Here is a 21853-nt window from a genome sequence, read left to right as displayed (position 1 = left end):
ATGGGACCAATGGGTGCTTCTGGCATGTCTTGCCTGATAAACATCCCTGCATCATACGTTCTTCCTTACTTCCTTTCTTTATATCTTACTTACTTCCTTCCCTCCTTCTTTCCTAGTCCTTTCTTCCCTCCCTTTCTCTCTCTAGACTGCCGTGTGTGTCCTGTGACTCTTGGCCCTGCGAAAATTTGGCAGTCATCCTCATTTAGACCAAACATCAGTGATTTGAGCATAACGTTGGTCTCAACAGAAGACAGATCAAAATTAATTTAAAATTAGAAGCGTGTTGTTTCTCTGGATAATAGCTAGATTTTCTAATGCAATTGGCCTCCCTCAACACCCCCACCCAGTGAAGTGTCTTTGATCTTAACATAGAAAAACTGTAGTTTCTAGGGGTGTACTACATGAACGCCTCTAAAATTCAACGCATAAAAAATACCATACATTGCATAAAGATTACAAGGTTGACTATTTATTGGTGTTAAGCAATAAAGTTAGGCTGGAAAACTCTTAGACAACAAAAAAACCTAGAATGAAATGTTCTGAACAATAATGCTCTGCATCTAGTCGTTGAGCTAGAATGAAAACCAGGAGACAATGTTTCTCAATTTGGTTTTGTGAGTTTTTATTCATACAAAGGACCATGTCTTAAAAATGCAGGAAATGCCACCAGTTATCTGGCACCGGGAGAGGAGCAAAGCCAGCTCACTTTGCTTTTGGCTCAAACTGTTACTATTCACAAAACATCTAATTTTTACTGCTGTTAATATTAGCTACTGCAAACTAGCAGCAGGTTCTGCATACACAAGGGCCTGAATTCTAAGAGAAATAAGTTTCATCCTGGTACATAACCTGAAACTGTGACCATGCCAGAGAGATACGGAATGCCATAGGTAATTTAGTCCAAATTAGGTTCATTGGCAAAGTCTAAAGCACTTAATGTTTTACTCATTCTGCAGGAATCCTACAGTCTCATGGATTTAGAGACCATTAATAGCCATAATTTGTTTCTCAAAAAGATTTCATCCCTTTTAGAAATGTAAGAATGAAAAGCACTATTGTTATTATATGTCACTAAAAGAATTTGCAAAATTGTTGAGAAAAGAAAGGCAATACTATAAAGTGATGATAATTGTTCTGAAGACTGGAGGTCAGATAAAGAGCATCTTGTCTGCTAGCATGAAGGAAAATCCAAAGTGCAAAGATAACCTGCCTGAAAAGCTGTAGACTTCAAAGAATGTAAACGAAGCTATTAAACACATAATACAGTAAGCTACTAAACTATAATGCAATTAAAATAATGTATGTGAAAAATGTATAGATATGCAATAAAATATTTATGAAGGTAGTGGCTATGAATGCAACAAGAAGTTCTAATCCTGCTTGTCAGTAGCCAACATTATGGAAAATCACAAATCACTACTAAGGGTGGGTCTGGCCCACGTTTCAGAGACATAGTTCACTGGAGATCTTGTTGCTTTTGCAGATGTGAACAAAAATGTGAACATAAGCCTCTGGGCAAAGTGCTCCTTTTATTACCTTAATGTTATTAGAATACAGTCTTGAGGTATCTGCAGTAAATCAATTATTCTAACAGTTAACTTAGGAGGAAGCATGCATTTAAAAGTGTTAAATCCTAGTATAGCTTAAGACACTTCAGTAAAAGAGAAAATCTACAGTAGGCCTTTACTGCTGGGTTATTTCTAACTCCTGAGGCAGAAATTTCCATCAGGAAATTGATGCAGGAGGAAGGGCAGGACCACATCACACTCTTCTCACTACAATATTTGAGTTTTCACTTGTTCTTCCAAGTCAAAATTTAGGAGTTCCAAGCAAAGAGTAATTTCATAGTAAAGATGACCTTGAAGATCTGCATCAAGTGCAACCTGCCCAACAGCTAGGACTGCTCCTTGTTACATATGTGGTTCTTGCTCCCTGACCATGGACCGAAGCTCCAGCCGTGCCACTGTGCTCACTTGGTCCCTTTCTGATGAGCCCATTTGGTGTCATCAAAATGATACTGCTGAGAACTGCCTATTGCACTAAGAGATCACATGAACTTCAGGTCAGTAAATGTCAGGAGCAGGTGAAGAAAGAGCACAGAGCTTTGCAAAACTGCTTAGCTCTCCCAAAAACGTCTGACAGAAGCAAGAAAAAGAGGTTTGCGCAGTCAAATGACTAAAAGCAGGAAAGAATCAATATCTAGCCCTATAGTTGATCCATTTGTGATTTTCCCTTATGCAAGAAGTTTCCAGGCTTAAAAATTAAAGCCAAGAAATTGAACAAATGGAAAAATAAATAAATACATGTTGCTAGATGCTCTAGGCTTGATATTGTGAGCTGCTTCGTGCCTTCAGAGGAGCTGAGGCTCTCACACTAGAGGAGAGTGAGTGTCTTGCAAGATCAGACTGTTGGTAATGCCTCCAGGGAGGATATATTTCTAGCGTGAGAAGTAAACCCTCATCATCTTTCTCTTTATTCCCAGCTCCCATTTTGTTAAGGGACTAGACAGGGTAAAAAAAAACAACAACTTACTCATTTCCATAGTATTATATAAAAACAAGGCAAATGAATAATAGAACTTCTCAGCCAACTCTTTAAGACCGTGATGGATGGCACATACCATCTAGGAGATGTGAGTTGTTGAAGAAACAGACACAGGGAAAAACATAATAAAAAGATCAGCTTTGAAATACACTTGCTAGCTTTGCTTGCAGATAAAGTAGAAAAATAAGAAATAATTTTCACCTTGTCTGTAAGAGTGATGAGACATCAGGTATATTTTCTTTCACTTGTAAAACTTCTCAGGTGCTTCTCCCAGCTGCCATGCAAGGAGAGAGCAAGATGGGCTGCAGCTGTACATACTGAGTGTGTAGTTGAAGTTCCTCCACCGCTGCTCTAGATCTCTTGCATGAAGGGGAGCAATTCTCATGGACTTTGATGGAGATTACTCATCCACTTGTATCTCTCTACCCCAAAGAGATCATTTCCCAAGTGTTCCCACAATTAAGACCAGGTTTTCAAAAGTTTGCAGCACCCAGCCTCGTGCACTACTGCTTTTACAGGCTCCAGGTGCAGGTTTTGAGGTACTTTGAACATCAGGCCCCACGTCCATATATTTCCAATTGTAAAATAAACCACACATCTCATGAAGAGGCTGGTATAAAGTTGGTATATCAGGTCAACCCCATTAAAATCCCGTTAGTTCTTGGGACAGCTTATTGCATAGTCATGTTTTTGTCCTCCACAAACCTGACTATTTATTACTGCTTTAAAGCTTACTTCAGAATGGGACTTCAGGCATTGATTTCAGTGTGTTCAGGATGCAACCCAGGGTCTCTAAGACAAGATTAATACAGTCTTACAGCCTGTTGTGCTATGTTTAAAACAACAGTCTGTGTCAATGAAGAAATGAAGACATTTTGTTTGTAGGCAAAAGAATGCAGCTAAAAACGTGTTTTTTCTTTTACTTCAGGTAAGTATTTTAAAAGATATGATAATCTGTCTCCTCACTGCAGTAAGATGTTATTTTGATGGAATTCATTTTAAATAAGCTCCCAGCCTTTCATAGCTCAGTGCACTAATTACTTCCACACAACACAAATGCAAGATGATGTTTCTTATACACAGAGTTGCAGGAATGCTAGAGCCAGGGAAACACAGAAAGCAGAGTTAAAAGGCACTGTGAATAATTTAATCATCTGCTTTCATACACAGAGATACAAAAGCACATTCAGGCTCAATTCTGAAATGCAGGATAAGGATATAAAACCTGCAGGATAATGATCTTTTGTTCTTTTAATGTTAGAACACTGAAGTAGTACATACTGTTAGTCAAGAACGTTCTTAAAAGCTTCCATTGGGCCACCATAGCTAGAATCCTCTGAGATCATAGAATCATAGAATCATAGAATCATAGGGGTTGGAAGGGACCTCAAAAGATCATCTAGTCCAACCCCCCTGCCAGAGCAGGGTCACCTAGAGTACATCACACAGGAAGGCATCCAGGTGGGTTTTGAATGTCTCCATTGCAGGAGACTCCACAACCTCTCTGGGCAGCCTGTTCCAGTGTTCTGTCACTCTCACAGTAAAAAAATTTTTTCTGATATTCACCTTAAACCTCCTATGCTCCAATTTGTATCCATTACTCCTTGTCCTATCACTGGTCATCACTGAAAAAAGCTTAACTCCATCTTCTTGACACTCACCCTTTACGTATTTGTAAACATTGATGAGGTCACCCCTCAGTCTCCTTTTCTCCAAACTAAAGAGACCCAGCTCCCTCAGCCTTTCCTCATAAGGGAGATGTTCCACTCCCTTAATCATCTTTGTGGCTCTGCGTTGGACTCTTTCAAGCATCTTTGAGTCATCTATTTTCTGATTACTAACAAAAAGAATCAAGATAATATTTAAAGTTTGGGGTTGTTTTTGTTGTTTGTTTGTTTTTAAATTAGTTCACAATTTTTTGATTGAAAACTATTTTTCAAATATTTAATTTGTTTATTAGATAACATAAATTATCCAAGAGTTCTTCACAATTTAACTTGTTAAAATTTAATACAAAAAATTAAAATAATATATTATTTATATCTATTTCAATTATTTGTAAGCCATAGGGTGGAAACTACAGAATGAGGGCAAAATAAAAGTAAAATATTTTTTAAAAATTCTCTGTGCAAAAAGCAGGCTTGGACCTTATGTACACCCATGGTTTTCCTTAACTTTACTTCCCTGCCAGCCTCAGGGAAGGGAACAGCTGAGGAGGAGGGATGCATCTCAGTCAGAAGGCTTTCAAATCATAGTACTAAGATTTAAATGCTGTGGTGTTCTGTATGTTAACTATGTAGGAAATGTTAGCTGGCAGATCCTCTACAAGCCCTTCTTAACTCCTTATGTTAATTTCAACATTTTGCCTGTTAAGTATCTATAAATCAATTCCCAAAGTCCTTCCTCCGTTCCTGTAATAAGGCTATTTAATAAATTACTATGCTTAATATACATACCAGCCACTCAGCAGGAGTATTAAATCAGCCAGCTTGTTCTTCAGTCTGAGTTTAGATTAATCTGCTATTTACTTGTCCTGCAATGCTCTTCTCTGCCAGTTTAAAGGGTTTTTCCTCTCTTGGAAAACCCTGGCTTGGGAGAGACTTCATCTAGATTTCAATGTCTAAAAGTTAGGACTCTGCTTTAAATTAAAGTCCTAGACAGGCTTCCTTGGTGGAAACCAGTTTTAGACAGGTTTAATCATCCTCTGGAAGTAGTTTTCCCTCTGCACTGTCTTTTGAGGGAATTGTTAATTGTGGACTATGTGCTCCCAGTGCTGAAGACAAAAGTCAGGTCAACTGAATCTGAGTCATTGCCTCCATAATCAGGTATAAACTCACTGTAATTACTTAACAACCTCTTGAAAGAGACCCATTAGGACCAAGATTTATAGTGATAGTCAGCAGGCAACTTTGCAGCTGGTTTGGGGAGAAGATGAAATGTCTTTGGGTGGAAATGGAAGAGAAGACAGGGCCTGTTGTCTAGTTGTATGAATTTTCCAAACTGAAACATTTATTAGAAGAAAGAGACATTGAAAGAATTAATATCCCCAAAATAACGTGTGAATAGGATACTCAGTATGAGAGCTGTAGACCAGTGTTTACGGCCTGCTCTGCTTGATGGCATGGCAGGGGGGCTGGAGCTATCTGATCTTTAAGGTCCCTCCCAACCCAAACTACTCCATGATTCTGTGACTTGGATCAGGTGCAGAGAGAAGGTATCTACCTTAATGGCACATGCCTTTGTCTTGGACTGGAAATTTCATCTTGGACTTGCAAAACTTTTCTAACAGATATATTGCATTTAAATACAACTTTTCCAAATTGTTACAGCCCTGACAAGTTCTTGTGAGGATATTCCTATATCCTCTGCACGTGAGTTAATCCAAACTGCAGCCCCACACCTGCTGAGCTGTTTCACACGAAAAATCTTAGCTGGCCAACCAAATAGTAAGATATGCACTCCACCTCTTTCAAGTGGGAAGGCAGGGAAGTTCCTCTGCAGAGCAACACTCAACCACACAGATTCCAGACAGGATTTCTCACTCCCCGCCTGTTCTGAGTTAAATGCTCTTAACACTGTCATGTTAAATAAATAAAGCTTCAGCACTTTACACGTAGGGATGTCCTGACCTGAAGCATCTTTCACAATGTAGGTCTTAGACTCTAAGCAAATAACCATAAGCCAAGACACGCTCTCAAAGATGAGCCAAAGGAATATTACACATGGCCTAAATCTTCTGCTGTTTCACATCTGAAAATTGCCCCTCAATGCACATTCCCATCTGTCTGGGGGGAGGATTATCACACAAACCATCCCAGATCTGAGGATGATGGAAATTCCTTTAATATCCCTGAAAGATATGGGCATTGATTTTCATACAGTCACTTTTAGTTGGTATGTCTGAGTAGCTACCTATGTAAGTATGTGGGAGGGAAATAGCAGCTGCTAGGAAAGTAACCTCACAAATGAACAGGTAAAAGCAAAATGATGCCTTTATTTTTCTTCAGTTAGCCAGTATCTACACTGCAGGGACATTTAAGCACAGATTTTCAGCTTCATCCTTTTCAGGATGTAGTCCTTAGGCTTTTGGTGATTCAACAAATAAAAAATGTTTTATGCAAATGTCTTGACTCCTGCCATGCTTTCAACTAAAAATGAACAAACAGTAAGATTTTTAAAAGGGTAAAGGCACCATTTCAAAGTCTTTTGATCTTTGGAGAAATATCAAAGCCTGCCTTATTATATTAATCTAGATAATTTTATTACAAATTATGAAACAAGGTGCCTGAATGAAGGTTTCTTGTTATTTCTAAAATTGTATGCTTTGCAAAAATATTTTGGTGGGAAACTGCAAAATTTCACCTCTTCATTCAGTTCACATATATGTGTCAGTTCCCCAGGAACAAGAATTCTGGATGCCACTAAAAGAAACTGAGCAGTTATGCCCCTCCACTGGGGCAAAGAGTCAGCAGCACTATACAGATTTTAGTATACAATTCAGTGTACATATTCTATGTATGTACAGTGTATATATATACTGAACCTTTTTGACCTGCAGTCTAACCCAGGGGCCTAGCCAACTCCAGATTTAATATCTCATTCCTACTAGCTCTAGGAACTATGGGAAGTACTGTTAAACTGCTTTTAACAAGTACACAGCCAACACTATGCCATGGAATAATGATGGAAACTGATGTTGCTGCTTCTGCTTCCCCTTGCCATGACAAAGGAGAACTGAAAATCACAGCATCCCCTTTAAAGCACATATAACTGGAAATTCTGAGTTCCTCCCCACGTTGCAATATAAAAGCCTGCAGAGGTTTCAGTTGAGAATCCAGCTAGGAAATGTATAGATTTAACAGAACATATCTAAGAAAATGAAAAAAATTGTCAGAATGCCTTCAAAGCAGAAAAGTCAGTAGTCTAAAACCCCACAAATAACTGAAATTCTCACTCCATAAATCTTGAATTAGGTTCAACCATGGTGAATTATGTTGCCTTCTGGCTCTAAGCCCTGCTAATTACTTCAATCCTCACTCAGGGAGTGGTGAGACTTAATATTACCATCAAAGTACATCCAGTCAGTCCTGCATCAGCCATACAGAAGCCACAGCTAAATTAGACCTTGAAATAAGGCTCTTTCTCCCCTTTTAGACTGCTGGAATACTTGTCAACTTAAATTACATGTGAATCAACACGAAGTCTTAAAGACATAGCCGCCAGTAAAAACTTTTCAGCATGAGAGGAATTAATCACAGATCATAATTAACATTCTAAGAATTAAATGCAATGATAAAATAATAAAAATGCTAATAAACAAACTCATTAGTACTTATTTTCTTTCTGTTATAATGATTAATCAAGGGCCATAATACTGGAGGTGACAGGATTCCTGTGATTACAACTCCACTATGCAGTTAACTTCACCATAACATTTATTTTCCTTTTCCTACAGACAGCCAAGTGGCCCTTAAGGAAGCATGGGCAACGTCTAAAGATTTTCTTCAATGTCAGAGTGATATTCAAGATTAAAACTCAGCAAAATCTACATGAAATGAAACTCAGCATTACAGTGAAATCCCGAATTCTGAATTACTTTTAAATTTCTGCCAGAAAAAACGCACCCAACAATCTTGTCTGTCTTCTTTGAAATACTTTATGCAATCAACTCTTGATTACACTTAGGTATATTATCTGTACCAGCAGTGGAGATGCTCCCAGCACAGTTTCAATCCTCTGCCTTTATGACCTGTGAAGTGCAATGTGAAAATATGTAAGCTATTTTTAAGGAAGTTAGCTCAGTCCTGAAGACACACAGGTGGCTCAGGCGTAGTCCTACATAAAACCAGCAAAACAGCTTCCAGAGCCAACCTGGTTATCTCTCTGCAGCACTGACCTGCACCTTTGCACCATCTCAACTGCCTGCTTAGGTCACTGCTAGCTCAGAGCTCTCTGAACCCAACAGACAGCAAGGTCATAGACCTTTCTTTTCTCCGTTACCTCCTCCTGGCTGGTTCTGATAGCCTATTTTGTACATGTTTTGCATGAGCTGTGATTTTGGCATTTTCAGATTATTCTGTCCTTCCAATTGGGCAGGAGGTACTATTTTCTTCCATTATTCTTGCATTAGGTGGTAAGTGAGATACATCCTCCCTGTGAAACTCATAATGTGCTGCCCACTGAGTAATATTCCTACTGTGGTGGCGGCTGGAGCCCACCAAAAAGAAAGGAAGACAGGAGAGAAGTAGCTCCTGGTGCAGGGAGCCCATGCTGTGGTATCAGACAAATGTATTGGAATTTACTCCTGGCTGAAGGCTAAATAGCATTTCAAATCTTTTTCTGAGACCACATGTAAAGCTTCTGGGCATGATGCTGCCCAAATAGAGCCAAGCACTGATTCACTTACCAGCAGCTTGAACAAGTGTACAGCAGCATATAAAAAAGCATACAGACATGCCCTGACACCCCTATTAATATCCCTTTCCTGCAATCTGGTGACTGAGTGAGTGAGATAAATAATCAGTGAGGGGAAAAAAAGTCTCCATTTGAATGACAGCGAGGCATGGTCTCTTCTTTCTGAAGCCACTGGCTGCACTAAAAGCCTGGTTTGACACGGTCTCACCATGTCTCTCTATTTATAATGCCTGAAGCAAAATATGGATTGAAATACTCTATTTTAATCTTTTAGAGTATCTGAGAACTCATCTACACTTGCTGACTTGACAACAATTGAGTCCTTTTTCTGTCCGCTTGGGGATTCTTCTCAGACAGTAAAACCCCCCAGTTACTTCTTTAATTGACAATAAATGGTAAGAGAGCTGAAACTGGCATCTGGACTGGCAGAGACGGAGGAAAATTGCCTTGGTTAAGAAGACGAAAGAAGATGACTCCTGGGGCTGCAGACAGGTAAACTAAAGTGTTGAGCCATGTGTGCTGTGGTTTATCAAATATCTGGATACTGAACAGCAGAAACGCAATCAAAGAGGGAAGTGGGAGAAGAAAGAGAAGGCAGAAGCCTATAACAAGTCAGCTTCAAAGACTCGTTCATAAGGCTGTTCTTTCAATCTGTTTCTCTCCATTCCCTGCCATTTTCCCTGGCAGCTGAATAAATAGAGAATTGGGCTTTCACAGATGCTTCTGCTTTTCTATCCTAGTTCTTCCTCTTCCCACCTTGACGGGAGCACCAAATCTCATCAACTTTACCTTCCATCTCTAGGCCTGCAGAGTTCAGTTTTACTAAACTGTACAGAGAGTCATTCCACATTATGTTTAATTTCATCAAACACCTACTTGCTGCTGGAAGGATTAATTGCAATTTTCCTTACTTCTCCAGATCTCTTTCCCTGCCCATCCAGGCCTTGTTTTGAATATGGTGGTTATGCAGCTTCAGGGTGAGTCAGTTTAATTTATTGAGCTGACTGAATACAAACCTACCTGACTGTTTTCCATGCATCAGTATCATCATGTGACTTCCTATGGAGCTGTGACTTCACTGTTTAAGACCCTGTCATGGTCAGTCACAAACCAAAGAGCAATTCAAACCACCAGCCACTGGGGTTCTCATTCTGTTCCCCACAAGTAGATGTCTAGTGTCGTTTGAGATGTCTTAGGGTAATCTGGCTGACTTGTAGGTGCCACACAGCTCTCTCAGAAGACCTGCAGGAGATCTACCAGCTTTGTGCAGGTCAAGAACATGCCAGAGCACTTGAAACTATACTGAGCAGTCATGTATGCACAACTGATCAAGCCTTCAGAGCTGGACAGCACTGATAGTACTGACAAGTTCTTCATCAACAACAGGAACTTAGACACCTACAGTGCATGAAGACTCCCAATTGTCCACAGGACTGTGGACCCCATACATGAATCTAGACATTCATTTGGAACTGAAACCCATCACAGTACATTTTAATTGCTGCAGGCCTAGAACAAATCTCTACAGCACTGAGGCACCTGTAGAATAGACCACAATGTTTCCCAGACTGGATTTCTTTGTCCTAGCATGCTAAATTTTTCATAACATAGAGCTCATAATTTTTATCTAACACCAACCATCTATCCAAGCAAATTTATCATCACCCAGTAAGCAGCTTTCAGCCACTGATGTGTTGACTCTGGAGTCAGGAACAGAGGATTATGCACAAATCAGCACACACACATATTTTCACATTGCTTCAGAAGTGCTCTTGGAGCTAGAAACTTCTTTTGCCTATCTCTGAGAAAACAGACCTGAAAGTTTTTTTGTCAAAACTTCCCTTATTTTAAAATACAGTCTGCACAAACAAGCTAAGAGATGTACTCTGGAAGGAAACTACTGAAAGGCACTTCTTTTACATCAGCAAGGTGAAACAATTATGGACCTAAATGTCTTCAGGAGGTAGGAGAACTGGGAGTTCTTATAATACACTTTAAAAATATTACAAATATTTACAAATCAAATATTGTACAATGCAAATATTAATAGTTTCTATTTACCAATTTGGTTAATTAATAAAAGAACCTATCTAAGCCCCTAAAAATAAAGTCTTACTCCATCCTAATGAAGTAAGGGGTAAATGAGCAGAAAATTTAACACTTTGTTGTAACCAAACATAACTCCTTTTTATTAGCATACTAACATTTCTTTTGGAAGGTATTTTTAACCAAGGTTTTTATGTTGCTAGCCCTGGAAGGCTCAACTTCAGAACACAAATGCCAGAGCTGCACAGCCAAATGCCTCTTAGTTGAGCAGGATGGAAAGGCAAGCTGTAATTATGTTTAGAGGCATGCTAAAAAAGAAAAAAAGACACTACAGAGGTTGACACTTTTGCTTTAAGCATATGCCTTGGGGACATAAAGCCAACAATATGCATGGAGGGAGCGTGTTGTTGCCTTGGCTAGGAGAAATGAGGCTCTGTGGGTACATTTCAGGTAGGAAGCAGAGCTCTTTGGCCTCAACTCAGGAAAGATTCAGGCTCCTAGCTGAACCTAAAGCAGAATTATGAAGAATGATGAAAAGCTAGGCCACTGACTCTTAGCTTTAGTGTCATCTTGCATCCAGGTGGAAGAAAAGGGTCTCACCAACATGAAGGTATGGGTTGAGCAAAAAGCCATGAAACATGAGAATGCCGTCCTGGGAAGCATCGTCCGTGCAGGAAGCCTTTATCCCACCCATAAATCATGTGGAAACCTCCAGGCTCAGGAGGTAACCCAACAGAGGGAAAAACACAAAGGTTTTGTACAAATTTTGATGAATCAGAAGACAGAAGTTACATAATATAAAAGCAGAACTCGGGCCTACACACCAACCTATGAGGACATGCAAAAGTTAACACAGTAGAGTGTGTATGGAATCTGAAGATAGCTCATTTTTATTGATATGTGAATTAGAAAGTCATTATCTATGCACATAGTTTATTAATCACAAACATACATGGTAAACTGTATTTGGAATCTCAAGGCTAAGATTAGATAGCATGTTCCCTAGTAGAACATCTAATTTTTTCATGTGGCTGCCCAAAGCAGCCATCAAGCATGCAAACCAGGCACTTAATAAGGATCTAAGGTATTGTTACAGCTCTGAGTACTCCATTTATATTTCCTAGTTGGAAGATTGTTCTTCCAGCATACTTCAAATACTTAAAAGAGGATTTATCCCTAAACAAGCCATACTGTACAAGCTCCTAGTATAAGCACTGAGGCTTCAGCTCATCTTTCTTTAGACACTTAATTGGGGCACATTAACTGGTAGACTGCTCTGCTGCTCTGCTAACTGATGAAAGAGAGAGGAACTTCCACAGGTTGTACCTCCCTCCCTTTTTCAGGTCTGAGCGCTCTGTGCTCTTAATTTGAGTACTTCAGTTGAGTGACCAGAGTTAATCAGGAGAAATCCAGATCTACATTTTCTGGGAAAGAGCTATATTTGAATAAATACTTATTTCTTCAGGAAGGCCTTTTAATCATAACGAAAATGAAGACAGTCTCTATTTGTCATCAGATGTGTTTGATATTCACTTTTACTATTTTATAGTAGAAATGCCTCAGGCATATACCTGTCTGCACAACTTTGGCCTAATGCCACAAAGATTCTTGCATTCACCCAGACAGGGAGATTTTTCTGCCATATACCCCATACTCTATTCTAATTTCTTATATACTCCAGTTTTAGATATGATAATGAGTCACACAAGAAAAAAGAAGCTAGAAAGATGTCTTATCAAAGATGATATGCCATAATTTACTATTTTAAATATAGAATTAGTTGAAAAAATATTCTGCATAGAGAATGAGGGGTTGAGGCTTCAAAAATGCTGCCCTACTGACAGTAAAGTAAGTCCCTGCATGAGGTTGACAAAAGAGGGTGTGAAATGTGTCTAGGAGGAGCCTTGTTATTTACTTACTTTTAATTTGTCAGTATTGTTGTTACACCTAACATCTTGCACAACAATGAAAAGCAGTGAGTTCATCTCAGACTGCTTGTCTTCTCTTGAGAAGTAAGCTACTGTACTGTAAGGAAGCCACTTTTCAGTCTTCTGCTAACTAAACCAGCGCTATAAACCAGATACAAAATTTTGTTTTTGTGATAAATTTCTTCCAATGTTGCTGGCAGTGTGCTGGTGTGCTTAATAAGAAATCATGTTTTTTTACAAAGATAACATGGGCTGTACCCCCTTAGAAAGAGTCAGAAAGAGATGGGAGAAAGAATGAAACTGGGTTCATGGTGGAATAGGGAATACATTCATCTAGCAGGATTCCTCCTGCTGATAGTCCTAATGATTACAATCACAGAGGGCTGAAGTGCTAGTGTCTTTTCATACTCTGCTCCTGCCAAGGGGAGATTGGACTAGATAATGTTCTAAACCATATCTAAGAACAATCACTCTAATTCACTCTAAGGAGGCAGAAAACAGGATAAGAAGAGAAAGGAGAGAAAAAATATCTCCCAGAAAAGGAGATTAGGGAAATAATACCCAGACTTCTACATTTTCTTCCTAGGAAAAATAAGTCACACAGTTCTTCTCCAAGAGGCATCTGGAGACAGATCACATTTAGGTATTGACTGCAGCTTCACTAGGATACTCATGAATATGTTTAAATTGAGCAGTGGCCTTGTCTTAAAAATTCAGATTGTGCAGTGGTTTCATACATAGAATGGTCAGGGTTGGAAGGGACCTCTGGAGATCATATAGTTCAATCCCCTGCTAAAGCAGCTTCATCTGATGCACGTTGCACAGGATCACCTCAAGATGGGTTTTGAATATGTGCAGAGAAAAAGACTCTGCTCCTTTACTCCATAATCTGTGAACAGCCTAAATGTAAATTAAATTAATTTAATTTAATTTGCATGGGTACAGAGTGGAGTAGCAGGCATCAGCCCCATGTAGGGGCCCTGGCAGCCTCAGATCTTAGACTGTGCATCAATGTGGAAGCCTTTTTCCACTAGCAGAGTAAGCTCCCTGTGTGACTTTGCACTGGAAAGGAGGAAGAACACTTCAGAATACTCAGGAGAAACAGAGATGGTTTAAGAAATTGCTCCTTGGCTCCCATCAGCCTGAGTTTCTTTATGACTCACTATCGTTCCACCCCATCAGAACCAGATGGAAAGAAACTTGAGTTGATCCGAGAGAATTAAGTATTCTTTAGGCTTCATCTTCAAATGATTTCAAGACCTGGTAGCTGGCCTCACATAAAATTGGCTTCAAGTTTATTAGTGAAAGGCATCAATTGATTTTTAGATTAAGATGGAACAGATGATAGAGCAGAAGGTTGGTCAGCCAAGGTTATACTAAGGTGTATGACTTACACAATAGCCAAGAAGCGCATGCAATGCCTATGATGAAAATATGCTTTTGGAGATCTGGAACACTCTATGCCAGCAGATGTTTTGGGTAAATGGTATCAGGACTTTAGTGAACCACTGTTACTGGTCAATCTATGCATACACAACACAGAGATATGCACAACAGAGAGCATACATAAGAAAGGCAAGAAAACCTTTATGTAATTTAAGGAAAAACAGATGCATACAGGGACACATTCAATTCACACATTTGCTTTGTGAATCCACATGGCATAATTCTGTTCTCAGTTATGAGGGTTCAGCAAAATGGCACCATCTGAGACTAGGGAGACCAGAGCTTCTTGTACACTTTGCAAGTGGCACTAATGCAAACAGAAATGCTGAATCCAAATGTGAAAAACTGTTGCAATATTAGTGGCATATGGCAGGCACCCATGAGACCTGACATGCATTTACTTTTCAGCTGTGATGTGTCACCAGTCAGCCTGGCCCAGCTGCACTACAGATGTGCTGTATGCCACTCTTCACTGATGATACATTTCCCACACTCTTAGGATATTGTATTCACTGTCACTCAGCTGAGATTCCAGTGAGATAAATGGCTGGGTAGAGGGCACAGATGCTATTATTGCCCTGGTCAATAGAAAAATAGAAACAGACAAAACTGTCCTTCTTCTCTGGTGGCAGCATCTGACCTCTCCACCAGCACACACACATGAGCCTGTGAGTACCTCCTGAATTAATTGCAGCAGAAATGCTTTCATGCCTGGCCATAAAATCAAAACAAGTCTCTCTCTGCTGCCAACCCTAAAAAAACAACAACAAACAAGCACAAAAAAACAATCAAAAACAACCAACCAAACACACAACAAAAAATCAGGCTTTATTAGATTGGATGCTGATAAAACAACCTCTTTACTAAATAATTTGTTAATCACTTTGCAGGCAGTTTACATAGAGAAATTACACCTTGCGGGTTGTTTACATACTGTTCAATTTAACTGCTCGTTGGGCACTTGCTATTCACAGCATGGAGCTGCTTGCATGAGGCACATGGTGTTCTTGCCATTGCCTTAAAGGATTTCTGCAGCATTTCAGGCAGATCTTGTAGATTATTTTTTCAGGCTAGAAGGCGGGACTTTATTTAACATGACCTTATGCACACCACAGGCACAAATATTCCATAGGTGACAGAAGGCCTTGTCCCCATGCAAATATGGGTATTCATATGAATCCCAAAACACAGGGTGAATAAAACCCTACTTGCTTTACAAATACAAATGTAATTGGTAAGATTACACCAAGAAGCTGCTCATAGTCTGAAAGAACTGTCTTACACATCCATTATTCAAGCTGTTCTCTCTTAGACCAGACAGTTCAACATTTCTAATGCTCTGTTCCCACATGCTAAATTTGTCAGGCCATGAGTAGTTAGTCATAAAGCAGATTGGACCCTCCAACAACAACCCCAACAAGACATTTCTTCCATGTCATTCTGGTTGCAGATGATGGACTGCAGCACATGGAGACACAAATGTCCATTAGAACACATTCAGCATATATCTGCATCTTCCTACACAGCAGAACATTATCTCAAAAGCATCAGAGAATAATCACTTAGGCTGATTTTGGCTGCCAGGGAAATGGCTGTCATTTTGGGTAACATACTCAAAATCACACCTGGAGACTCAAACCTGCAACATTATTCTTCCAGCACAACATGTAGAAAAAGGCAGAGGAGCCTTACCATAACTGACTTGAAAATCTAAATACCCTGGTTATCTTTTAACATGAAAGCCAGGAAACAAAGTCTCCTTGAAATTCAGTAAGACTTTGGTTTCTACATGGTTATAGCTAGTGCTTCCGCAAGTGCTGCTGATAGACTAGATAATGTGGAAAGGCTGATATATTTGCAAATGTTAACTTGAGCCCAGGGAGACAAGTCATTGAAGGGCTGACTACAGAAACATGCTTTTCCCTGTTGATGATACAGTGAGCTTGGACAGACCACATTTAGCAGATACCCACCTCCACAGTCCCGTTCAAGATACTGGCCCAAGATCACTTTTGCCATTCAGATTAATTTTATAATTACACAATGATACTCAGAAAGGTTCTGTAGCACTTCTTTGCTGTGGCAGAATTAAACAGATGCAAATCCTTTGCCAGGTGCTTGTTGGACCCTGTTGGAATGGGTCCAAATAATTAGCTACTCACCAGATGGGTAGCAAAGCACAAACAACAACCTAATGTGTCTTCTGGGTACAGACAGCTCTGACTTTTGGTGATGTAACAACATTAACATGTGACAACATCTAAGTTGTCAGCATTTTGAGCACTTAATTTGGTAGCCTGCAAAATGGTTTGATTCTCATAAACCAAACATCTACAGAAAGGAGACCAGGAATACAGTTAGCAGAGGAAGAATCTTGGCTTTCCAGTGGGACATACAGACTTGCTTCATTACCAATAAAGGATGTGAGATACTGAAAAACAAACTAATAAACATCACCAGCAGGCATAAAAGCTATTTAAGCATTTTTAGTAATTTGTAAGATTTTCCATGTCCGTGACTAATTAAAAAACAAAACAAAAAAAAGAAGTCTAGGGAATTTTTTCTCTGCCTTGGAAAATATATGTGAAATGTAAAGCACACCAGACAGGGTGATTGGTTTATACTGCTTGCAAGCAATCATTGGAATAACCTTCACAACTCACTTCTCAGCTTCATTGGTACACAAAGCATGACTTGACAGAGACAAGTGAAGCTTTCCAGAGAAGAACATTACTTCTGGGAGTTTATTTTTCAGCCTCAGGCCTCTCAGGTTTGCAAGGATGAGGAATTGTGAAGGCTTTTGGTCCAATGTAAAGACATACTTGAGATTAACAAGAGCAGGCTCCTTAGCTGCTTTTTCTTAAATAAATAACGTGAAGATTTCTGGCAGCTGTCTGTACTTCCAAGTGGAAGTGGCACATATTTTACTTAGATAAAAAGTTGTTGAGTCTCAAGCTTTATGATTCATCTGAGCAAAGTTGCCAAGTCTTGCAATTTCCTCATGGTACTAGGTGTTTTTCTTCAAGACCCAGACCTTTGACTCATGGATTATATGAGAATTTCAACTTCCCTTCTAATAAGTAAATAAAAGCATTTTTCCAGCTGTCCTGGTTATACAGAAATATTTGGAGAACATGAGCGTGGTGGACCAAAAGGATTCTAAACCAGAGCACAAACACAAGGAATATATCATCTCATAAAAGGCATAGTTAATGGTAAGTCATAGAATCATAGAATCGTAGGGGTTGGAAGGGACCTCGAAAAATCATCTAGTCCAACCCCCCTGCCAGAGCAGGGTCACCCAGAGCACATCACACAGGAACGTGTCCAGGCAGGGTTTGAATGTCTCCAGAGAAAGAGACTCCACAACCTCCCTGGGCAGCCTGTTCCAGTGCTCTGTCACTTTCACAGTAAAAAAAAAAATTCTGATATTCACCTTAAACCTCCTATGCTCCAATTTGTATCCATTACTCCTTGTCCTATCACTGGTCATCACTGAAAAAAGCTTAACTCCATCTTCTTGACACTCACCCTTTACATATTTGTAAACATTGATGAGGTCACCCCTCAGTCTCCTTTTCTCCAAACTAAAGAGACCCAGCTCTCTCAGCCTTTCCTCATCAGGGAGATGTTCCACTCCCCTAATCATCTTTGTGGCTCTGCGCTGGACTCTTTCCAGCAGTTCCCTGTCCTTCTTGAACTGAGGGGCCCAGAACTGGACACAATACTCCAGATGCGGCCTCACCAATGCAGAATAGAGGGGGAGGAGAACCTCTCTTGACCTACTAACCACACCCTTTCTAATGCACCTCAGGATGCCATTGGCCTTCTTAGCCACAAGGGCACACTGCTGGGTCATGGTCATCCTCCTGTCCACCAGGACCCCCAGGTCCCTCTCTCCTACACTGCTCTCCAGCAGGCCAGCCCCCAACCTGTACTGGTGCATGACATTTTTCTTCCCCAAATGCAAAACTCTACACTTGCCCTTGTTAAACTTCATCAGGTTTTCCCCGCCCAAGTCTCCAGCCTGTCTAGGTCTCTCTGAATGGCAGCACAGCCTTCTGGTGTGTCAGCCACTCCTCCCAGCTTGGTGTCATCAGCAAACTTGCTGAGGGTACATTCTGTACCCTCATCCAGGTCGTTGATGAAGATGTTGAACAACACCGGTCCCAGTACCGACCCCTGAGGGACTCCACTAGTCACAGGCCTCCAACTAGATTCTGCCCCATTGACTACAACTCTCTGACTTCTTCCTTTCAACCAGTTCTTGATCCACCTCACTGCCTGATCATCAAACCCATACTTGATCAACTTATCTACAAGGATGCTGTGGGAGACGGTGTCAAATGCTTTACTGAAATCAAGATAGACCACATCTACCACCCTACCATCATCTATCCACCTAGTAATTTCCTCATAGAAGGCTATGAGGTTAGTCAAACATGATTTACCCTTGGTAAAACCATGTTGACTGCTCTTGATGACCCCCATCTCCTTGATATGCCTAGAGATAGTGCCAAGGACAAGTTGTTCCATCACCTTTCCAGGGATGGAGGTGAGGCTGACCGGTCTATAGTTACCCGGGTCCTCCTTCTTGCCCTTCTTGTAGACTGGAGTGACATTTGCTTTCCTCCAGTCCTCAGGCACCTCTCCTGTTACCCATGACTTACCGAAGATGATGGAGAGTGGACTAGCAATGACCTCCGCCAGCTCCCTCAGCACCCTTGGATGCATTTCATCCGGACCCATTGATTTATGGAAGTCATTGCATGATTCCTAGGATCTAATGCTTAGTTTCTGAGGACCTGATGATAGCAAAACTGTCTATCAACCCTGCTCCCAAACCTGTCTGCAGTTCTGAGTCTCAGCAGTTTGCTGGCCCAACTGAGTTTTCCATTTGTAATGATCCTGTTTATTATCATGGAAATAATTCTAATTCCACAAATAACTCTGATTGCAAATGAAAGCTCAGCAAAAATCCTGATTAATTTTATTTCACTAAGATTTCCTTTGTAATAAATAAGTAAAACATTTACATGAGCAAGACCAGTACTAAGCAGAACCAGATTTGTTTCATATTTTCTAAGCTCTGCTCCAAGCCCAGAGATGGGCTTTGATCTCCTTCCCCAAGTTTTGAATTAGACCCTTTATAGAATGACATTCCTAAACATCTGTCTATTAAAATAGAAAATCTGGAATATTTACCAAGGAAACTTCTCTAATTAATTCTTAATCTTGGCCAATAAACTTCTAACACTTGAATTTTTCCAAAGAGATATGAGGAAATAGTTCCATTCTTTTGAAAAAAAAAAACCACAACAGAACGAAAAAACCCAAACCAAAACACAATCAAAAGAAACAGAAAGTAAACAAGTAGTAATAAATCTAAGATATGCCTAAAACTTCGGTCAATAAAGCGATCAAATCAGTAACAGAAAACATATGAATCACTATATTGGGATAAATAATTTTGGGTTGCAGATTTTCAAGATTTTATTTAGAAAAAATAGAGAACTAGTTACTGATCTCTATTCAGCCAAGAATTTCACTTTAGTATCATCCATGAAGAAAGGATGTCAAGTGTTCGGATGAAATTAGATCATTTACAACAAATTTCTTCAGAAGATCTAAATGCACCATATCTAATTGCACCAGAATATTTTCTTTCTATCTACTTCCTTCCAGGTCTTGGCTTAAACATTAATTTTCATCCCTGTTGTTTATCACATGGCTGTAGATTAATATTAAATGGACATATCTGTGAATGTGTTAGGGAGACACGGGGTATAAATATTAATATGCAATTGTGGGTATGCATGTATAAAATATGCATATATTCAAATCATAGGAGTCTTGGATTTTGAATTGCAGAAGAATGAGAACTTTATGTAATGAGGGAATCTGTTGAAATTAATTTTAAATGGTGGAAAATAACTCTGAAGAACATCTGCTGGAACATACGGCACAACAGGATCTGCAGTATTATGCCATAATAATACACCTTGGGTGCAGTATGAGGCATGAAGCCAAAAGGCTTATTTAGGGGCAAAAAAAAATGTGTACTGAAACAAACTAAACACCCAGAATTTTATTTTTTATATATATTATAATAATTTCCTGTTCATTTTATCCACATAAATTAAAGAACCTCACTGACAACCACAGTTCCCAAAGTTGTCTGTTAGAACCCATTGAGTATTTCTAGAAATGCAGTGTCTTGAAAAGGTTGTTTTCTTCATTAAAATACTTCCATACATTTTTTTAACAGTGCCTATTCAACCAATGATCCTAATATCCATTGTCTTTAAATCATCTGGATATCAAAGAAAATTTTATCTGTGGATCAGAGTTAGACTGGGAGGTCACAGGAAGCTGTGAAAGGTGGAGAGATCCATGGCAGAGTGGAAGGGCTTCTCTGTACCTTGACTTTGTACAGCTGAGACGCTGTGGAAGGACTGTGTGCATAAAAGAGAGAAGCAAATTGCATATCAGATGTCTCACTCAGCAAGATAAGACATTTCCCAGGGAGTGAGAACAATGCAATTAAGCTTCTAGTCAAAAAAAGGATAAAACATTTTGTCATCATTCTAGTAGAGTTGTTCCTTTCCTATTTTTTTTTACGTAAGGGGTTTTTTTTTACTCATAATTCTTTAACCTATAACAAAGTACTCATTTAAAGCAGTGATTCAAGAATATTATCTTTTTAGAAGTCTCAGGAACCACAATTGTCTTTCTTCTGTGTCCCTCAGAGACAGGGAATATAATTGGCACCGTAGTTCCAAAATGTGACTTGCTCCAATGTTTCATAAAATCAGAAACTTGCATGGTTATGTGGAGGGCTGTGAAAAGCTTCTGAGCAATGGCAAACATTGTGATAAATACCACTTACTCCACTTAAAATGATATTTTCAATACCAGCTTCCAGACTGACCTCATTACATGTAATTTGCAATTCTCCCCCCACCTACTTATGAACTGACTGCTCTTTGATGCATGGTCAGAAGGCTGGTAACTCCATTCACATAACTGGGGATCCAAAGAAGTGACAGAGCAGCCATCAACTCCTGTATCTAATGGTAGAATGTCCAGAGTTTCCAGAGGCAAGACAGGAATAATAAATTGCTATCTGTGTTGACTGAGTATAAGACACACACAGGAGTAACAAGGCAGCCAGGGAGATTCAAGATTAACTTGAGCTGATTGTTCTGATAAGGACACAGAGTCTTGTGGTCTCAATCTTGTCATGCCAAGAAGCTTACAAATAATGTCTGTTTAAAAGAAGAATTATTTCAGTCAACCTGATTTTCTGCAGTGGAAAGGTCTCAATGTGACCAGGAGGTTCTAATTCTGACTGTGCTTTAGGAAGTAATTTTTTATTCACAATACTTTGTATGTATTTGTGAGTGTGTTCTTGTGCGTACATGTGTGTGTGTAAGAGAAAAAGGTGTGAACTTGATGAGAGAGTGAATGAACTG

General features: G+C 39.6%; 1 protein-coding gene across 3 annotated transcripts in view; it reads right to left on the bottom strand.

Moving 5' to 3' along the window:
* DLG2 (discs large MAGUK scaffold protein 2) overlaps positions 1–21853 on the bottom strand; it is a 1033121-nt gene that overhangs the window by 802569 nt on the left and 208699 nt on the right. The gene's annotated exons all lie outside the window — the stretch shown is intronic.

Source organism: Apus apus, chromosome 1, assembly GCF_020740795.1.
Source record: "Apus apus isolate bApuApu2 chromosome 1, bApuApu2.pri.cur, whole genome shotgun sequence".
NCBI lineage: Eukaryota > Metazoa > Chordata > Aves > Apodiformes > Apodidae > Apus > Apus apus.
This window is presented reverse-complemented; position numbering and strand designations above follow the sequence as displayed.